Raw genomic sequence first — 19,832 nt, 5'->3', positions numbered from 1 at the left:
TCCCGTGCTAGAGAGGCTCCGGAGCCACTAGGAGGTCCCCAGACTGACTGCCTCATGCCTTGGGCGAGCCTGGCTAGAACGAGACTCAAAAAGCACAAATGTGAGAGCGAACCAGCCGCTGAAATCTGAGCTTCGCTGGGAGCGTTCGGGACAAAACCACCGGCGGGGGGGGGGGCGGGGGGACAGGGCTTTACAGCCGACCCGAAGGAACCCTCTAGCCCAGCATGGCTGAGACCAGGGGAGGTGAGCGGGGCATTGTGAGACCTGACTTTTATTCCCAGCCCTGCCACTAACTCACTGTGTGATCCTGGGCAAGTCACTTCACCTCTCTTTTCCCCTCCCGTGGTCTGTCTGCCTTGTCTTATCTAGACCGCCTTTGGGGCCAGGGCCGTCTCGCTCCACTCTCATGTGGCGCTTGGCACAAGGGGGCGCTGCTCTTGGTTGGGGCCGATACGTGCTATGGTTGGTCAGACTCATTATCTAGGAATTAGGGCGGTCGAGCGATTAAGACAATGAATCGCGATTAACTGCGGTGTTAATCGCACTGTTAAGCAATAATTGAATACTTTTTTAAAAGATATTTTGGGGGGGGTTTCTATATTTTCAAATACACTGATTTCAATTACAACACAGAACACAAAGTGCACAGCGCTCGCTTTAGAGTATTCATTTTGATTACAAATGTTTGCACTGTAGGAAAGACAAACAGAAGAAATAGCATTTCAATTCACCTCAGACATGTATTGCAGGGCAATCTTTATCATGAAAGGTGAACTTACAAATGAACGATTATGATGTTTACATAACTCCCTTGTTTGCAAGGGAGGGTGGATTTGACCTCTGCAGGTGGCCGGCGAGGAGAGGCTGGGGCAGGGAGGCTGAGCTGCCAGGCCCCTGTTCTCTATGGCAGCGGTTATCAGGCTTTTTGTGCTGGTGACCCCATTTGGACTTAAAAAAAAGTGACCTCCCCCCATCTTCAGCCCCAGGGGGCTTAGGGTTTCAGCTCCACTCAGGGCAGGGGGATCAGGGCATGGGGCTCCAGGCCGGGCCGGCTCCAGGCACCAGCCTGGCAAGCAGGTACTTGGGGCGGCCGCTCCGGAGGGGGGCGGCACATCCAGCTATTCGGCGGCAATTCAGCGGACGATCCCTCACTCCTGCTCGGAGCGAAGGACCTCCCGCCAAATTGTCGCCGCAGATCGCGATCACGTTTTTTTTTTTTTTTTGGCTGCTTGGGGTGGCCAAAACCCTGGAGCCGGCTCTGGCTCCAGGCTTCAGCCCCCCTCAGGGTGTGGGGCTCTGCGCTCCAGCCCTGCTCGGGGCTCCAGCCCCGCCCCTCCCCAGCTGCCCACAGAGCTGTGGGCTGCAGCTTTAGCCCCATACCCCCCCGCCCATGTCTCCCTCCGCGCCCAGAGGTATGCGATTAATTGACCAAAAAAAGTTAACGCCTGCAATTAATTGAAAACAAAATTAACTGTGCTTAACTGACAGCCCTAGAAGGACTATATCACAGGTAGAAAATGAAGGACTAGAAGAACCACTGGAAGAGAGATGTATTTATAGAAAGCAATATAACCCCCGCAACGCCGGCTCGTTCATCCCAAGAGCACTGTTACTAGTTAAACCGAGAGCAAGAAGCCATCATAGAAAGGAAGATTTATGAACAATTAGCCAAGGAGAATCTAGGTTGAATATCAGCAGGAACTTCCTAACAGTGAGCTGTAATGGGCCGTGGAACAGAGTCCCAAGGACAAGGGAAAGACACTCCATTGCGGGAGACATTTAAAACTAGAGCAGTTGGAGTACGAGCGGCTCAGGTAACAATGCTGTCCTGGCCCGTGGAGATGGACGAGAGCAGGGGTGTCAAACACACTGAGGGGAGATGGTGGAATTCTAGGGTAATTATGGTGCCTGGGACTGGAGCATCATTGCAGGTGTATATATTCCCCCCAGCACACCCTGCACACCCACTGGTGTCTGATGTGGTTTGCACAGACATTGAGGGGATAGTACAGCCTCTTTGTAGCGACTGAACATTTATTTACTGTTAGCACAGGTGTTACTGCTGCAGTCGTCGTCAGGGAGAAAAGTCTGTTCCCTTTGTGGCCACTGTTGTTCCCGCCCTTTGTTTCTCTCCTTTCTGTTTCTCTCCTTCTCCCTGCTCTCTCAGTCTCCTCTATCCTGTCTTCTGCATTTCCCCCCCTGCAGCAGCTCCCACCCTACCCACTAGAATGATCAGTGATTAATGAGTTCATGTTGACACTGATTCTCAGAGACTTTAAAGCCAGAAGGGACCATCGTGGTCATCTTCTAGGCTGACCACAGAACCTCACCCACCCACTGCTGCAATAGACTCATACCCTCTGGCTGAGTTACTGAAGTCCTCAGATCATGATAAAAAAGACTCCAAGTTATGGAGAATCCACCATTTACCCTAGTTTAAACCAGCAAGTGACCTTGGCCCCATGCTGCAAGGGAAGGTGAACCCCCCCCCAGGGTCTCTGCCAATCTGATCTAGGGGAAAATTCCTTCCCGACCCCAAATATGGTGATCAGTTAGACCTTGAGCGTATGGGCAAGACCCACCAGCGAGACATCTGGGAAAGGTTTCTCTGTAGTAACTCAGAGCCCTCCCCATCCAGTGTCCCATCTCCGGCTGTTGGAGATATTTGCTACTAGTAGTTGCACATTAGCTATATGCCAGTGTAGGCAGTGTCATCACACCACCCCTCCAAACTTAGCCAGCTCAGTCTTGAAGCCAGCTAGGTTTTTTTCCCCCACTGCTCCTCTTGGGATGCTGCTCCAGCCTAAACTTGTTGATGGCCAGTTTATATCTATTTGTTCTTGTGTTCACATTGGTGCTTAATTTAAAGAACGCCTCTCCCTCCCTGGTATTTATCCCTCTGATGTATTTATAGAGGGCAATCATACCTCCCCATAGCCTTCTTTTGGTTAGGCTAAACAAGCCAAGCTCTTTGAGTCTCCTCTCATAAGGTAGGTTTTCCATTCCTTGGATCATCCTAGTAGCCCTTCTCTGCACCTGTTCCAGTCTGAATTAATCTTTCTTAAACATGGGGAGCCCAGAACTGCACACTTAAAGTTGATGTGTCACTTAAAGTTGATGCTCCAATCTCAGTGATAGGGGGCAGGGGAGTTCACCCCTCTAAGCCATTGTCTCAGGCTATCTGCAGACGCAGGCAAGCGTCGCTGTATCCATTACTTCTGATTCACATTGGGAAGGGTCCCTCGGCAGCCAGGAGGGCTAGAAACTTACTTTGTGTTTAATATTAAAGCTAAGATAGAGCGTCTGACAGTGCCACGCGGGCTACGTGACTACACAATGGAGAACAGCTCTGGCCTACAGGCAGAGTGTTGGACTCCCATCTAACAGCGCTGACCTCTCTACCTTGCAGATTTCCTTGTACAATTCCTTTACAAGTTCTGTGTGGTGCCACAGTGTGTGACATCAGGTAAAAGTGAAATTAACCAGGCAGATACAGTTTTCTTCTCACGACTATATGGCTGATAGTCTGAGATTCACATAGGTACTGTAGCGGGGGAGTCACCCCGCTCCCTGGCTAAGAGGGGTTAAACGCAGCCCTGGAGAGGGCTGCAGCTGAGGAAAAGGCTAGACTAATTGGGGAAGCAGCCACAGCTGGGGCCACGCCCCAATCAGGCCACAGCTGGCCCTATAAAAGGGCTGTGAGCCAGAGGCTGAGGAAAAGTCTCTCTTGCAGAGGGCAGCCCAGGGTTTGTCAAAGGCAGCAGGTCCAAAACCCCCTTGTCGATGATGAGTGGACATGACAGACTGCAGTTTGCCCCAGTGAGTGGGGCTAGATGATGACTGGCAGTAGCCACTGAAGCAAGGTGGGATAGAGGGTTGGGGGTTCCCCTGGGAGGGGAGACCCAGAGACTGCGGGGGTATTGCAGTGGGCAGAACCCTGATGAAAGGGGCACCGGGGTCCGGGAGGGACACGGGGGGGCTAGTGACAGGCGAGCCACCGGCCAGCAGAGGGTGCTCTGGAGCTGGAGCGCTAATTCCCAGGACAACCAGCAGGAGGCGCTGTGCCAGTGAGTCGTCGCCTTGCTATAGTACACACATGCATGCATAAAAACGTATGGTTTTTATACCATGTAGTATAATATACGGTTAACATAGAGCTCCACCAGTGCAGGTGGTCTGATGCCTGAGTTTCAGAGCTGCCGCGCACTCCTGGTGAAGTCACTGAGTGATAGGCTCTGCTCGCCTCTGAAAATTAGGCCTCTGTTGTTTAGGCACCACAACTTAGAACATTTTGCCTTAAGTGTATATCCATGTAATTTTATACACAGTGGACTAAATTCTGCTCTCCGTGACGCTGGTGTAAATCCAGTGTAATAGCCAGTGGAGCTACTCTGGGATTCCCACAGGCTACCACTGCAGAATCTGGCCCCCAGCATATGCCCCAACTATTCCTGTTGTTGCACCCATCAGCAGAGATTTGTGAACGAGTGGGTGCGATGGGATCTGCACAGTCCTGGAGAGTCCTGCCAGGAGACAAAGCCTTGGGAACATACACAGTCCTGGTTAGTCGGGCTGGGCTGTCTCATTACTATGGGAGCTCATTAACTGGTCCAAAGCGTGTCTTAGGCCTTGTCTAGACTGGGGGTTTTGGCTGTTAGTGACCAGCCACTGGCACAGGCAAAGCCACGACACCGCATGATTTGCACTGGTGGAGTTTGCCTGAAGCTAGAGAAAGGGGCACAGCCGTAGGCAGAGTTTGACTTCTGTATTTTCGGGGGGTGCTCCAGTCAGGCCAATGGGGCCGCATGTGTGTGCAGGGGGCAAATTCCAGGCCTGCCCACCAGGGCACCATTTCAGATTTTTTTGGGGTGGGGAGCAACTTTAACCATGATTCCAGGGACTACACAGGCAACTGAAAACTCTAGGGTTTTTTTTTGCAGGTAATAACTTAGAAATTATCTGACAGGAGCACTGTGTCTAATTCCTATATCAAGAAAGAAAATTAAATATTAGACCCACTCAGCTCTAATACTAACATGTTCTGTCATCTTGTGGTAAGTCACTTAAGGGATACTGGTTATATTCTTACTCAGATACACTTACTGATGTCAGAAGTGACCATCATGACCATCTAGTCTGACCTCCTGCACCTTGCAGGCCACAAAACCTCACCCACCCACTCCTATCATAGATCCACAACCTCTGGCTGAGTTACTGAAGTCCTCAAATCATGGTTAAAGACTCCAAGTTACACTATTTACACATCATTTACACTATTTTAAAACGGCAAGTGCCCCCTGCCCCACGCTGCAGAAGAAGACCTAACACCACCAGGGTCTCTGCCAATCTGACCTGGGGGAAAATTCCTTCCCGACCCCAAATATGGCAATCGGTTAGACCCTGAGCATGTGGGCAAGACCCACAAGGAAGATAACTGGGAGCCAATTGGGGATTTTTGCTGCTAGCAGTCGTAGATTGGCTATATGCCATTATAGGCAGTCCCATCATACCATCCGCCTCAATACATTTATCAAGCTTAGACTTGAAGCCAGTTAGGTTTTTTGCCCCCACCGTTCCCCTTGGAAGGCTGTTCCAGAACTTCATTCCTCTAAGGGTTAGAAACTTTCATCTAATTTCAAGCCTAAACTTGTTGATGGCCAGTTTATAGCCATTTGTTCTGGGATCCACATTGGCGCTTAACTTAAATAACTCCTCTCCCACCCTGGTATTTATAGAAAGAAATCCTATCTCTCCTCAGCCTTCTTTTGGTTAGGCTAGACAAGCAAAGCTCTTCGAGTCTCCTCTCATAAGGTAGGTTTTCCATTCCTTAGATCATCCTAGTAGCCCTTCTCTGTACCTGTTCCAGTATGAATTCATCTTTCTTAAACATGGAGACCAGAACTGCACACAGGATTCCAGATGATGTCTCATCAGTGCCTTGTATAATGGTACTAACACTTCCCTCTCTCTACTGGAAATACCTCGCCTGCTTTTTCACAGCCACATCACATTGCTGGCTCATAGACCTGGGTATATTGGTTGATTAGAGGATGATTTTCCCCTCCTCTGTCACTTCCAACTGATTAGTCCCCAGTTTATAACAAAAATTCTTGTTGTTAGTCCCTAAATGCATGACCTTGCACTTTGCACTATTAAATTTCATCCCATTTCTATTACTCCAGTTTACAAGGTCCTCCAGATCTTCTTGTATGATATTCTGGTCCTCCTGCATATTTACAATACCTCCCAGCTTTGCATCATCTGCAAATTTTATTAGCACATGCCCACTTTTTGTGCCAAGATCATTAATAAAAATGCTAAAGAAGATAGGTCCCAAGACTGCTCCCTGAGGAACTCCACTAGTAACTTCCCTCTAGCCCAGGGATGGGCAAACTACGGCCCATGGGCTGGATCTGGCCCGTCAGGGCACTGGATCCGGCCCGCAGGACAGCTACCCCTGTGGCGCTGTGAGCCCCACGTCCGTACAAGGCTCCACATGCTGCCCTCGTCTGCAGGCACCGCCTCCTGCAGCTCCCATTGGCCGGGAATGGGGAACCGTGGCCAATGGGAGCTTCAGGGGAGGGACCTGCAGGCGAGGGCAGCATGTGGAACCCTCTGTGCCCCCCCCCCCCCGAGGGGCCACAGGGATGTGGTGCAGGCCGCTTCTGGGAGCGGCACAGCGCGGGGCCAGGGAAGGCAGGGAGCCGGCCTTAGCCCCATTGCATGCTGCTGCCACGCTGGAGCCCGCACCCTGAATCCCTCCTGCACCCCAACCCCTTGCCCTGAGCCCCTTTCTGCACCCCGCACTCCTCCTGCACCCTAACCCCCCCCGAGCCCTTCTGCACCCCTCACCCCCTCCCTACCCCATCCCCACATTCATGGCCCTGCATGCAATTTCCTCACCCAGATGTGGTCTTTGGGCCAAAAAGTTTGCCCACCCCGCTCTAGGCTGACAGTTCACCTTTTGGTATGACCCGTTGTAGTCTCCCCTTTAACCAGTTCTTTATCCACCTTTCAGTTCTCATATTAACTCCCATCTTCTCCAGTGTAACTAATCATTTCCCATGTGGAACTGTATCAAATGCCTTCCTGACACCCAGATAGATTAGATGTACGGCATTTCTTTTGTCTTAAAAATCAGTTATCTTCCCAAAGAAAGATAATAGTAACTTTTGTTACTACCTCTTGAATCCGCAATTATTTTCTATCATTTAGGCTACTTTTTGCAGTTCACCAAGCTTGGAACAGATCATTTAACTTTAGGAAACATCCTAACAGCCCTTTCTTATCTTAATCACCCGTTAATTCCTGTGTTTATAAATTCTGACTCCCTGCCTCAGGGTAACAAGCTGGGAGCAGTCTCCTGTCTCCTGCCTGCCGGAGGCTTGCAGTTTGGGGGGGGCAATGCCCCCCTGCAAAATCCAGCCCCGTCCCCAGCCGTTTTCTCAATCTACACTAGGGGGTCGAACCGGTGCTGCCGTAAAATGGCTGCAACTGTGGAAAATCCTCACTACTGCTAAGACCTAAGAGCCCTCCCTGCCGTTTTAGCACAGGCAAGGGACAGCAAGGGAAGGAGGATTATTAGGAGGAAGCTGTGAGTTGCATATAGGGCAGCAAGTACTTTGCACATACCTGCCAGCCATCAGCCAGAACCCATCCGCTAAAGCCCACAGAGACCCTATCCACCCAAGAGGGGTTTTAAGCAATGCCCTGGGAGGGAAGGCAGACATCCTAGTCCTAGCTCTGAAGGTACTTACCTAGCCCTCATCAGCATCTGAGTGCCTCACACTCTTTAATGTCTTAGGCCTGGTCTATACTGGGGGGGATCGATCTAAGATACGCAACTTCAGCTACGAAAATAGCGTAGCTGAAGTCGACGTATCTTAGATCGACTTAGAATTACTTACGTCACGTCCTCGCGGCGCGGGATCGACGACCGCCGCTCCCCCATCGACTTTGCTTCCACCTCTCGCCGAGCTGGAGTTCAGCAGTCGACGGAAGAGTGATCGGGGATCGATTTATCGCATCTACACTACACGCGATAAATCGATCCCCAATAGATCGATCACTACCCATCAATCCGGCGGGTAGTGTAGACGTACCCTTAGCCTCACAACACCCCTGTGAGGCAGGGCAAGGCTGTTATCCCTATTGTACAGATGGGAATGGGGACCGAGTGACTTGCCCAGGGTTACACAGGGAGTCTGGGGCAGAGCTGGGAATTGAACCTGGGTCTCCTGAGTTCCCGGCTAGTGCCTTAAATCCTAACTCCTAGCCTGCAGGAAGGGTGCCCAGCAAGAGCTCAGTGTCACCCCGGACTCTACGCTGCCCTGCTCCTTCTTGGCTGTGGGGTGGGGAGTGCACTGGATTTCCCCATTCAGGCCTCCTCTTTGGAACCCACTGGAGACTTCCCCCACTCCAGGCTGCTGGGGGATGGTCTCCATTGCCCTTCCTGCCCCCCACCATGCTGCTGGGAGGGGAGCCCCGCTGGCAGCTGGGAAGAGGAACTGCATTGTCCATCCCCATCCTCCTGATGTAGAAAGGAACTTCATTCCCCTCCCCCACTCTTCCAGCTCTTGTGGGGTGGGCAGGGGACTGCCCAACCCTCCCTCTGCACCAATAAGCTTCATTATGCCATCTGCAGGGAGGCCCTCCTCTTGAAGCTGCTCCTGGTGGGGGATTCTATGCTGCGGGGTCTCCAATGCTGGGGGGAGGAAGGGGGAACAGATGAGGGGCTGGAGGGGTGCTTTTCCCACCCTGGGAGCCTGCACCCTGTGGAGAGGGGCGACGGGTGGCCTGGGAAGGGGCGACAGGCTAGCCCTGCATGTGGACGATACAGGGGCTGGGTCAGTTGGCTGTGCAGACGTGTTGCAATAAGCTGAGCTATTGCAAGGCAGGCGGGCCTGGTGCCCCCAATTCCTCTTTCAGTTCCAGCCTGTCTAGTGGCCATGTCTTGGTTTTCACGTCCCCTCCCCGACAGCCCGGGGCTGTGACTCACCGGGGCCAAGAAGGAATCCAAAACGAGAAGGAATCCAATGAGAGGAAGAGTTTGTGGCTGCGGCCCAAGTGACTGTTCTGCTCCCGGGCTGAGAGCGTGCTGGGCATTTCGAGAACTGGCCGCTGCAGTCACTAGATGGGGGGAGGGATGGCTGGGACTCGCGGGGGGTCAGGCAGCCCCTCTAGCTCCTGAACCTGGGTACTGCAGCAGCCGAGATTCTGAACAGGGAAAGTGTTTAAATCCCTAGTGGACCTTCTCTGAGCATGAGGCAAAGGGTGGTTTTGTGGCCGGAGCCCGGGGATCTGGCTTCTCTTCCCAACTCTGCCAGTGCTGCACTCCTGTGAGTCCTTATGCAAATCACTCCACCTCTCTGAGTCTCGTTCTGCCCCCCAGAACACGGCTACTGCGGCTTACTTCTCCCAGGGGGGTAGTGAGGCTACACACGCTACGATTTGCCACGCGCTTTGCCATCCTCCGGGGGAAGGCACTGTCTGTAAGTCAAAGCGTTATCGTCACTGTGAAGCTCCTTCTTGGGGGGCAGAGATGGAGACGAGCAGTGGGCCAGCAACAAAGGGCGTCTGGCAGTGCTGCACAGGGGGAGTTGGCCCAGGGCTGGGGTTGAGTAGCCGCTATTCGTTCTTTGCTCTCTCTCGCGCACGCCTGCGTACGCACGATCCATTCTATTCCCCCTACTGGAGGCTGCTCGACGCCCCTGGAATACGAATTCTGTATTGGAAGGGTACCTCTGCACTGCATTAAAAGCCCTGGGGCACGGCCGTTGCTGGCCCGGATCAGCGGACTCGGGCTTGGGAGGCTCTGGCTGGGGGCTAAAAATAGCAGCGTAGATGCTCAGGCTGGAGGGCAGGCTCTGAAACCCTGCCAGGCGGGTGGGTCTCGGAGCCTGGGCTCCTGCCCCAGCCCAAAACGTTTGCACTGCAATTTTGAGTCCTGCGAGATCGAGCCTATTGACCCAGGCTCAGACTCAGAGCCGCGGGTTTTTTATTGCAGTGCAGACATACATGAAGAGGCTCCTGGGAGGCCCAGGTGACTATCTGGCCCTCAGATTCCAGGGAGGGAAGGGGTGATTTCCCTGTATCTGATGGGATCATTCCCTATCACCCCTGTCAGAGAGGATGTATCCCTCCACCAGCTACTACAGAATACAGCAGCGCGTCTCCTCAGCAGCCCAGGCCACCATGAGCGCATCATCCCTGTCCTCTGCTCCTGACGCTGGCTTCCCGGAGAGTCAGGTTCAAAGGTTTGGTCCTTCTCTTCATGGTGCTCCACGGCCTGGGTCCAGGCTGCCTAAGATGATCTAAAACTCTAAGATGAAGACCATGGTCAACAACTGCCCCCTCTTTGCACAGTAGAGCACTCTGCTATAATGGTGATGCTCCCACGGGGGGGGGGGGGGGGGGGGGGTGATCCAAGCAGTGGAATGAACTCCAGGAATTAAGGGCCATCACAAACCTCCCCATCTTCTGCTCCTGGGGCGAGAGACAGTTCTCCAACCTGCCTTCTCTAATGTAAACGTAGAGGAACATGGACATAAAAGCCCAAACCTGCCCTCCACTGATCGCACAATTCTCCCCCTGGGGGAGGGATACAGAGAGAATGAACCACACGTGACAAATGTCAGTTACATCACAAGAACGGCCATCCTGGGTCAGACCAATGGTCCATCTAGCCCAGCATCCTGTCTTCCAACAGTGGCAATGCCAAGTTCTTCAGAAGGAATGAACAGAACAGGGCAATTATCGAGTGAGCCATCCCCTGTCATCCAGTCCTAGCATCTAGCAGTCAGAAGTTTAGGGACACCCAGAGCATGGGAGTGCATCCCTGACCATCTTGGCTAATAGCCATGGATGGACCTATCTTGCCGGGACTCTCTAAGTCTTCTCTGAACCCAGTTATCTCTTTGGCCTTCACAACATACCCCTGGCAATGAGGTCCACAGGTTGACTGTGCGCTGTCACATGATACATGACTGGAAGTGCTCAGATACTGTGGTGATGAGGGAAGGATAAATACCTTAGGATAGGATAGAGAGAGACTAGAAATACAAAGCCTATTGTTTGCCCCTGGAAGGAATGCACCAATCCTCAGGAGTTTCTGAAATGACACTGCATTCTACTGTTATATACTTGGTCCAGCAGCAGTTTGCCCTAGTACACAGAGCTGCGGATGAAGTAGCAAGAAATGTGGGGCTCTATTCCCGACTCTGCCACTGACCACGGGCAAATCACATCACCTCTCTGTGCTGCTTTCCCCTCTAATCCTTTGTCTGTTTAGATTGCTAGCTCTCCAGGGCAGGGACCGGCCCCTCCTATGTGTATATACAGTGTCTAGCACGATGGGGCCCAACCTTGGAAGGACTGAAACATTTCAGAAACAGAATCCAGGCCATGCTAGCCAGTGCCTTTAGGAGAAGCTTGTCTGCCTAGTGCTTGGTAAGGGGATGAGAAAGCTCAGCTGGTAGGAAAATTCCAAACCAGTTAAAGTTTTTTTGAGAAACAGAAGAGATGTGTGTGTGTGGGGGGAATGTTTCCCATTTTTGCAGCAGTTCTTGGAGATCCCAGTCCTGCTAGCATCCACCCAGCCTGCTCAGACACAGGGCAGCCCCTTGCCGGCGTGCTCCTTCCCCCATGCATCTCAAGAGGGCTGGAGGGCATCCTGGTTCCCACTTGCTTTGCTCAGGCCAAACCCCAATATCAAGGTGCTGGGAATGGCGACAGTGTCACTGAAGCAGCAATTGGATTACAGGAAGCCTCCTTGTCGCCATGTTAAAAAAGCTGTGTCAAAAGAACAATGGAAAGAAAGGACTTTGTGGCTGAGTTTATATCATCCAGGCGCCACTGTAGCAGAATAAAGCACAAGTAATTAGCTTATATTTCCAGAGCACCTTACAGCCTGCAAGATACCAGAGCTCTTTACCTCAGCCACCACCACTATGCAGCCACCTCTTGAGTGGAACATGGCAGCTGGTCAACACAGAGCAACACTAACCAGTTTACGACCAAAAACGAATACATAGGATGTCATGTGGCCTGGCGCATTGGGCACAGGACTGGGAGTCAAGTGTGCTGGGTTCTACACCTTGCTCTACAACTGACTCACTGTGTGACCTCAGGCAAGTCACATCATTGCTATGTGCCTCAGTTTCCCCATCTGTTACACAGGGAAAATGATACTTCCCTTGTAAAGCACTTTCAGATCTACAGATGTACACACGTTGGGTGCAATTTTTAAAAGCTCCTAAGTGACTTAGGAGCCCAAGTCCCATGGAATTTCAATAATGGAGCTACGTATATTAGGTGTGACCATCCAGCTCCCAGCAAACTGACTTTCAGTGGGACTTAGAGTACATCTACACAGCAAAACCAAAAAACCCCGCAAAACCTGCTGCAGCATGTCTCAGAACCCAGGGTCAAGTGAATCAGGCTTGCACTGCAGGACTAAAAATAGCAAGTTATGTCTACACTATTTTTAGCCTCACAGCGTGAACCCCATGAGCCCCGGTCCATTGACCTGGGCTCTGAACTCACTGCTGTGGAAGGTTTTGTTTTGCTGTGCAGAAATACCCTGTGTCTCCTGAGTCATTTCAGGTGCTTTTGAAAATGTTACCCTGTATCCCTAGTATTACCACCTACCTATATAGCACACAAGCCACTTCACATACCTGTGGGGTGGAATATCAAACATAAAAAGAGATAAAGAGATTGATAACTTACCAGTATTTTGCAAAAATTACCCACGAAGATTATTTTCCAGGAACAAAATATAAAAGCCACTCCCGCACCATCTTCAGGCTGGTATTGGTAGCCTAATTTCTATGCATTTCTTTTCTAATCACTTGCTTTGTAGTGCAGAGCTTATGAATCCAAGTTTGCCGCAGAAAAGCCCGTCATTCAGCCCCTGAAAACACGGCCAGCGTCTGAAAGTTTGGCTACGTGATTTTTTTCTGTTGTGGCAAGACTTCCTTTTATCATTCAAGCAGCATAACGAAACCTCACAGGAAAGGGAACAGAAAACGCTTGCCCATTCAACATAGAACACAGAGCCTGCTGCTATAAAAGTTGCATCAACATTCCTGTAATGCAGCGCGGATATCAGCGGTTTTGTAATAAGGAGAATGAAATTTTGCTCTTCTCTTGCAGCATCCGTGTATGGAACTCTAAGCACTTAAATATTCTAAGCACTTGAATACACATTTCTTATGCATGTCAGTTATAGCTTTGAGATCAGGCCCGACAGACCCATTTCAAAGGTGGGGACAAGGAGGCAGGTAACACCGATATTTTCATAAACGGCGTCTAATTTTGGGTGCCCAATTTGAGGTGCCCAGGGCCTAATTTTCAGGGGTTCCATAGCTCCAGCTGAAGTCAATAACAGCTGCAAGCAGCTAAGTAGTTCTGAAAAATCAGGTCCCAGGTGTACAAAATTGGGCACCTGAAGTTAGAGGCCACTTTAGAAAATATAGGACTTCACATGAGGAGACGGCAAGGGAGCGGGGAGTAGGACCCGATCTCCTGACCTATTTCTCTCTGCAGCTGGTTTTGCCCCTGGGGGTCAGGTTAGCAAGGTGAACTTTCAAAGGCTTCTACAGTGCAGAGGGATTGGTCCCTTGCTGATCCAGCTAGGAGCGGACCTGGAGAAGACAGACGGTATAAAATGCATACACAGCTCTTTGTGCAATGCCAGCGATAACCCATCCCACAGCGCCATTAGTGGAATTAAAAACTGTGTCAGCATCAAGTGTAACTAGCACTACAGAACACCTCTGTAGCAAGGTTTGTCCCATGCTTCACAAACGCTGGGTCAGATCCTCAGCTGGTGTGAAGGGGAACAGCATCACCGACTTCACGGACCAGATTCTCACCAGGTGTAAAATGGCATAGCTCCACTAACTTCAATGCCAGCATCTCAGCAGGTCCATCCATGCTGTTTTTGAACGTGAGCTCTTTAAGGCCCTGATCCTGCAGAGAGCCCCCTCGAGTGGGCCCTTGTGCCCATGTGAAGACCTGTTGAAGTCATGGGTGCAAGGGTCCACCCATACGGTTGCCCTTGCAGGATCAGGTACTAATACTGATTTTAACACACAGACACACACACACACACACCCCTGCGTGCATCCACCAGCAGCCAAGAACTCTTGAACAAATGACAGTAACAAGCCAATGTGTGTGTGATGGAAAAAAAACACCAGTCCAGCACGGAAACACATGTCAGCTTCCAGAGTTATTTAAAAAAGGAATATAATAGTAAAACGTATGGAAGATACTTTGCATGGGCCCCTTCAGACCCTTCCCTTAAAAAGAAAAAAAACCACATAGCATAGTTGAGATGGGGACTAAAGACTGGCTAATATTTCACTAAAGGGAAGATTCTTCCCCCATGATATAACCTTGCATATCGCCGAATCCAAATACGTAACCCCCCAGCTGTTCAAAACTCCTTTCTTAATCAACCACCAACCTGTCCCCCTGGTGTACTGACTCCTGATTATACAAACGCCCCATGATCCAGTCACCACTGGTGTAACTCATGGGAACCAGTCCCTTCGTCTGGATTCTGACCTATACTGTTGGACACAAAAGATTCACAGTGCTGCTATCGCTTGAAATGGGACTAATTAGCCCAGAATTTTCAAAGGGCTCCGCACCCACAACTGGACCCAGATTTTCCAAGGAGCTCAATGCAGCAGCACCAAGTTCTTCTGAAATTCTGGTCTTCAGGGCTCACTGCTGCTCAAGTGACTGCATGCCTTGTGCGCGTGAGACCCTGGATTTTGATGCCTTCTCTGTGTCGTTTTCCAGATCTACCGCCTGAATCACAATTATTTGGTTGAGTCAGGATTTAATTCACAGTTGAGCTTGGATACAAATAAAGAGCCTTACGAAGGTGCTGGGCTATTTATTTGCCTGTTGTATAGGTCCATCAATGGCTATTAGCCAGGATGGGCAGGGAGGGTGTCCCTAGGCTCTGTTCGCCAGATGCTGGGAATGGGCGACAGGGGATGGATCACTTGCTGATTACCTGTTCTGTTCATTCCCTCTGGGGCACCTGGCATTGGCCACTGTCAGAAGACAGGATATTGGGCTAGATGGACCTTTGGTCTGACCTTTTAGTCTGGCTAAATAGACTCACTTCCCCGAACAGCTCCAGATCCTCCCGAGAATTCCCCCCATCCGAAGAAGTGGGCTGTAGTCCACGAAAGCTTATGCTCGAATAAATTTGTTAGTCTCTAAGGTGCCACAAGTACTCCTGTTCTTCCCCTTCAGGGAATGGCCTGAATGAGCTGACGAGCTTTATACCTGGCCCTGGAAGTCAACTGACTTGTGCCCAGTCGAAGCTAGGTAGGGGAGATGAATTGCAAGGGCCCCTGAGCTGAGGATGTCCTGTACAGGGGCAGTTAGATAAAGCTTCCCAGCTGACATCAGTAGAACAGCTGTTCTGTTCTAGAACATCAGAACATAAGAACAGCCATACTGGGTCAGACCAAAGGTCCATCAAGCCCAGTATCCTGTCCTCTGACAGTGGCCAATGGCAGGTGCCCCAAAGGGAATGAACAGACAGGTTATCATCAAGTGATCCAGGCCCTGTCACCCAATCCCAGCTTCTGGTAAACAGAGGCTAGGGACACCATCCCTGCCCATCCTGGCTAATAGCCATTGATGGACCTATCCTCCATGAATCTATCTAGCTCCCTTTTGAACCCTGTTCTAGTCTTGGCCTTCACAACACCCTCTGGCAATAGCAGGCTCGCCTGGGAGTGGTGATTCTGGAGGGGACCCAGGAGCAAGAGATGTAAAGAGACGAAGGCCAAGCCCAGGCCGACTACACAGGGACTGATCTCGATTACCCCACAGTCCCTTCCAGCCCCATGGTAAAAAGCCCTCTAGTATCAGACAACGTCTCCCTGTGTGGGTATTTATACTGCAATTCAATTCCCTCTCAACCTTCTCTTCAATATGCTAAATGGATGGAGTTCCTTAAGTCTCTCACTCTACGGACCACAAATAATTTCTGTGGCTCTTCTCTGAACCCTCTCCAGTTTTGACACTGGTTTTCAAGTGTGGCTCGCAGGAGTGGATGCAACGGTGCCAGCAGTGCCGTAGGCAGAGGAAATAGCAGCTCCCTGGCCCTGCTCGATATTCCCGCATTTCTACATCCAGACGTTAGCCCTCTTCACTACAGCATCCAACTCGGAGCTCCTGTTCAGTTAGTTCTGGATTAAAAAGACCTCAGCCGAGTGAGTGGCACAGGAGAATAACAGAAAGCCAGTGCAGCCTCTAGAGCGCGGGCATTAGAGGCTCTCTGACAAAAGGGGGCAAGAGACACTCTGCACTAGCTTAAACCCCACAGAGCCGTTGCAGGTGAGAGCTCAGAGAGGCACACATCCCGGGGTGAAGTCCGCACTGAAAACACACGCGGGCACTAGTCTAGCCGAACATAGATGGGAAAGATTTATCTGGCTGCCTGGAGCTCTAGGAGCATTCGGGGACCCCAAAGCACCCCCAGTTTGTGAGCTTTCTTGGCAAAGGATGGGAAGAGGTACTGAGCAAGGAAAGGCACCAGCCCTGCTGTACCCTTTCCTGCAGGGCTACAGGAATTCAAGATGTCATATTATCACCTCCCCCGGCTGGGGGAACAATCTGCTTTGTTCTTGAGCCCATGCCACTGGTCTGCTTCTCCTCATGGTCACGCTGGTGTAAATCAGGAACAACTCAATCAACAGAGTTTCACTGCCGCAAGGAGAATCCAGCCCCACGACTGTGGATGCAGCGTGCGTGGTTAGGGATGCATTCCATGCATGGGCCCACTAGATGGCGCAGCTTAGATGCCAATGAAAGAATGGCAGGATAAAGCCTTACGCCAACAGCAGAGCTCTGGGAGCATTTTAATCGTTCAAATTAAGGGACCAATTCACTCTCTGGTGTAAATCTACTGACCTCAATGGAGTTGCCCCAGGGCTGAATTTGGGCTTGGTCCTGGTATTTAGTCCTAATGCTCTTTAATTGGAATCCTTCCGCTAACGTCGGGATTGTCTCTCTAACATTGGCAAAGGGTCCCGATGAGGAACGTGCTGTACAAGTGCTAAGTCTAACTGTGGAGAACAAGCCACGAGGACGGGTCTAATGCAGCGAGGGCTCCCGAGCAGCTGTGATCAGTCCATGGACCACGATTAGTCAGGGACCAGGGAACAAGCCCTGCCCCCAGGGAGCTCACAAATTAGGATTTAACCCCTCGGGGCTACCGTAATACAGATAAGAGGAGATAATAGCAGCGACAGGGGTGCGTGCATAAGTCAGTCACAACAGTGGTCTCGGTAGCCACCAGCCTAATCAATGCCAATTTCTAATCGCGTAACCTCAGCCCACTTCCAAAGCGAACACTGGAGCCAAACCATTCCCTGGGGAATAAAAGCCAGGTCAGGAAGAGAAAGAGAACAGATCAGCCAGCGAAGATTTGAAATGTGTGTGTGTGTGTGTGTGTGTGTGTGTGTGTGTCTCTCTCTCTCTCTCTCTCACACACACACACACACACACACACACACACACACACACACACACACACACTTTAACAAACAGTGGCAGTAAAAAGCATTAGATGCTAGGGGTTCAACTGCTGAAAGCAAGGGAAAGATTCTCACTGATTTCAGAGTAACAGCCGTGTTAGTCTGTATCCGCAAAATTTGTTAGTCTCTAAGGTGCCACAAGTGCTCCTGTTCTTCTTTTCACTGATTTCAGTTAGAATTGGATTGAGCCCTAAACGATCAAAATTAAACTAGGCAAAGTTAGGGCTAGTTTGTTTCCCTGCCCCGCTGAGGCTTATAAAGCGCTCACACCGGAACAAGGTGCATCGGCCTGCTCCCAGACAGAGCTAACAGTACCAATGCCCGCATGCCAAAGTGCAAGGCCTTCAGATTTTACGTAGTGCAGGGGTCGGCAACCTTTCAGAAGTGGTGTGCCGAGTCTTCATTTAGTCACTCTAATTTAAGGTTTCACGTGCCAGTAATACATGTTAATGTTTTTAGAAGGTCTCTTTCTATAAGTCTATAATATATAACTAAACTATTGTTGTATGTAAAGTAAATAAGGTTTTTAAAATGTTTAAGAAGCTTCATTTAAAATTAAATTAAAATGCAGAGCCCCCCGGACCGGTGGCCAGGACCCAGGCAGTGTGAGTGCCACTGAAAATCAGCTCGCGTGCCGCCTTCGGCACGTGTGCCATAGGTTGCCTACCCCTGACGTAGTGCATACTTTGTATCAAGAGCGTTTAAATGCTTCTATTCCATACAAGTCGCTAGAGATGATTAAGTGTTGAAAATACGGTGATCCAGGCAGCCAGGAATAGAAGACACCAGCGTTAGTACGATGCTTTTTGTCTTTGATGCACTTTACAAGCAGTAGCGAATTCATCTCCTGCCGCACCTAGATATGAAAAACTTACATGGCTCCTATTGCCAACTACCCACGCACCTCACATTCTTTCAATGATTTATCTCCACAAGACCCCTGTGAGGTATAGGAGCATGATCCTTATTTTATACTAGGAGAAACTGAGGCACAAAGAGACACTTCCCCGTGGTCTCACAGGGAGGCTATGGCAGTCGTGGGAATTGAAACCAACTTTCCTGAATTGCAGAATAAACACCCTCACCCCTGGACCATCTGCTTAGACAATTATCTACTTAGATTAGACACTTTTATGCCCACTCCCCCGCATCACCCTATTACCTAAGTAGGAGAGGAAGGTGCTGCAGGCCAGCTGCCAGGAGCCCAGAGGACCCTCAGGCCATGGCTGGAGAGGGAGAAGTAGAGCTGAGAAACCTACAGAGTCTGGTTCGTGATGGGGAGTCACAAGCTGAACCCGGAGTTCCGTTCATGACGCAAAGAGGCTCCTGCAGGTTCAAGTTTGTGAACACACCTCCAAGGTGATCCTCCCACCCCCTGCCTGGCTCCCAGCCTCCAGGGAGGTTCCTTTCCATCTCCATGAGGTCACCCAGACCCCTCCCTCCCAGGGAAGCGATCTTTGTTCAAGCCGATTGCAAAAGTGCTGAGAAATGGGGATTCGGCTGCTGCCACAGCCTCATGCCTCTAACACGCAGTCCATCACTTACCTCCGCTGTTCTCAGGGAGGCAGATGGGACAGTGTGCTCGGCTGGCGGGGCAGAGGGGGTTTACCCAAAGAGCGAACATCTTGCCCCCATGCTGGCATAACACGGCATCCCTGCAGCTCAGCTCAAGGGGGCCGGTCTGAATATTGTACCTGCTCTGGTTGAGTGCTGGGATGGCGGGGGAACAGCGGTAGGAGCTCAGCTCGGGGAGATGGTTATATAGGCTGCGAAGGGCTGGAAATAAAAGAAGCAGAACCGGAAAGTCAACTGATTGACGTCTCGGGTGCCAGAGTGAGGAACGAAGCACAAGAGTGATAGGATCAGCAAATCTGGCCTGTCAGGGGAATCCAGCAACCACATCCTGGGGCCAGAGAAGAGGATCTAGGAGAGCAGAGAAAGACTGGAGTGAAGAGCTTCGCAGCAATCAGATGTACCAGTGATAAGAATCGCTATGTAATCCTGGCAGCACTGTTGGAAATCGGAGCTAGAGGAGCCAGCGACATGTGTGTGTGTGTGTATGAAGACTGGGGTTGCCCATGGCATTTGTTTGTTTACAATTAAAATTGGATCCACCCCTGCAGTGAACAGAGAACAGTGATGAGAGGTTAATGAGGCCAGACTCATCTATTAGGGCAGGTCTTCACTACAGGGGGAGGTCGATTTAAGATATGCAAATTCAGCTACGCAAATAGCGTAGCTGAATTCGACGTATCG

At 50.8% G+C, this 19,832-nt stretch overlaps 1 protein-coding gene across 4 annotated transcripts in view; it reads right to left on the bottom strand.

Moving 5' to 3' along the window:
* Nucleotides 1-19,832, bottom strand: part of P2RY6 (pyrimidinergic receptor P2Y6) — an 89,710-nt gene that overhangs the window by 11,582 nt on the left and 58,296 nt on the right. The window contains exon 1 of one of the 4 annotated variants that reach the window (XM_034759174.1): nt 19,271-19,544. The exons of 2 other annotated variants lie outside the window; for them this stretch is intronic. The gene's annotated coding sequence lies outside the window, so the exon portion shown is untranslated. Of the gene's footprint in view, nt 1-12,729; nt 12,992-19,270; nt 19,545-19,832 lie in introns of those variants that run through there. One more of the 4 variants, XM_034759175.1, reaches the window with a different exon arrangement.

Source organism: Trachemys scripta, chromosome 1 (assembly GCF_013100865.1).
Source record: "Trachemys scripta elegans isolate TJP31775 chromosome 1, CAS_Tse_1.0, whole genome shotgun sequence".
In the NCBI taxonomy this organism is placed as follows: domain Eukaryota; kingdom Metazoa; phylum Chordata; order Testudines; family Emydidae; genus Trachemys; species Trachemys scripta.
The sequence above is the reverse complement of the archived record's forward strand: the minus strand, read 5'-3'. Positions and strand labels throughout refer to the sequence as shown.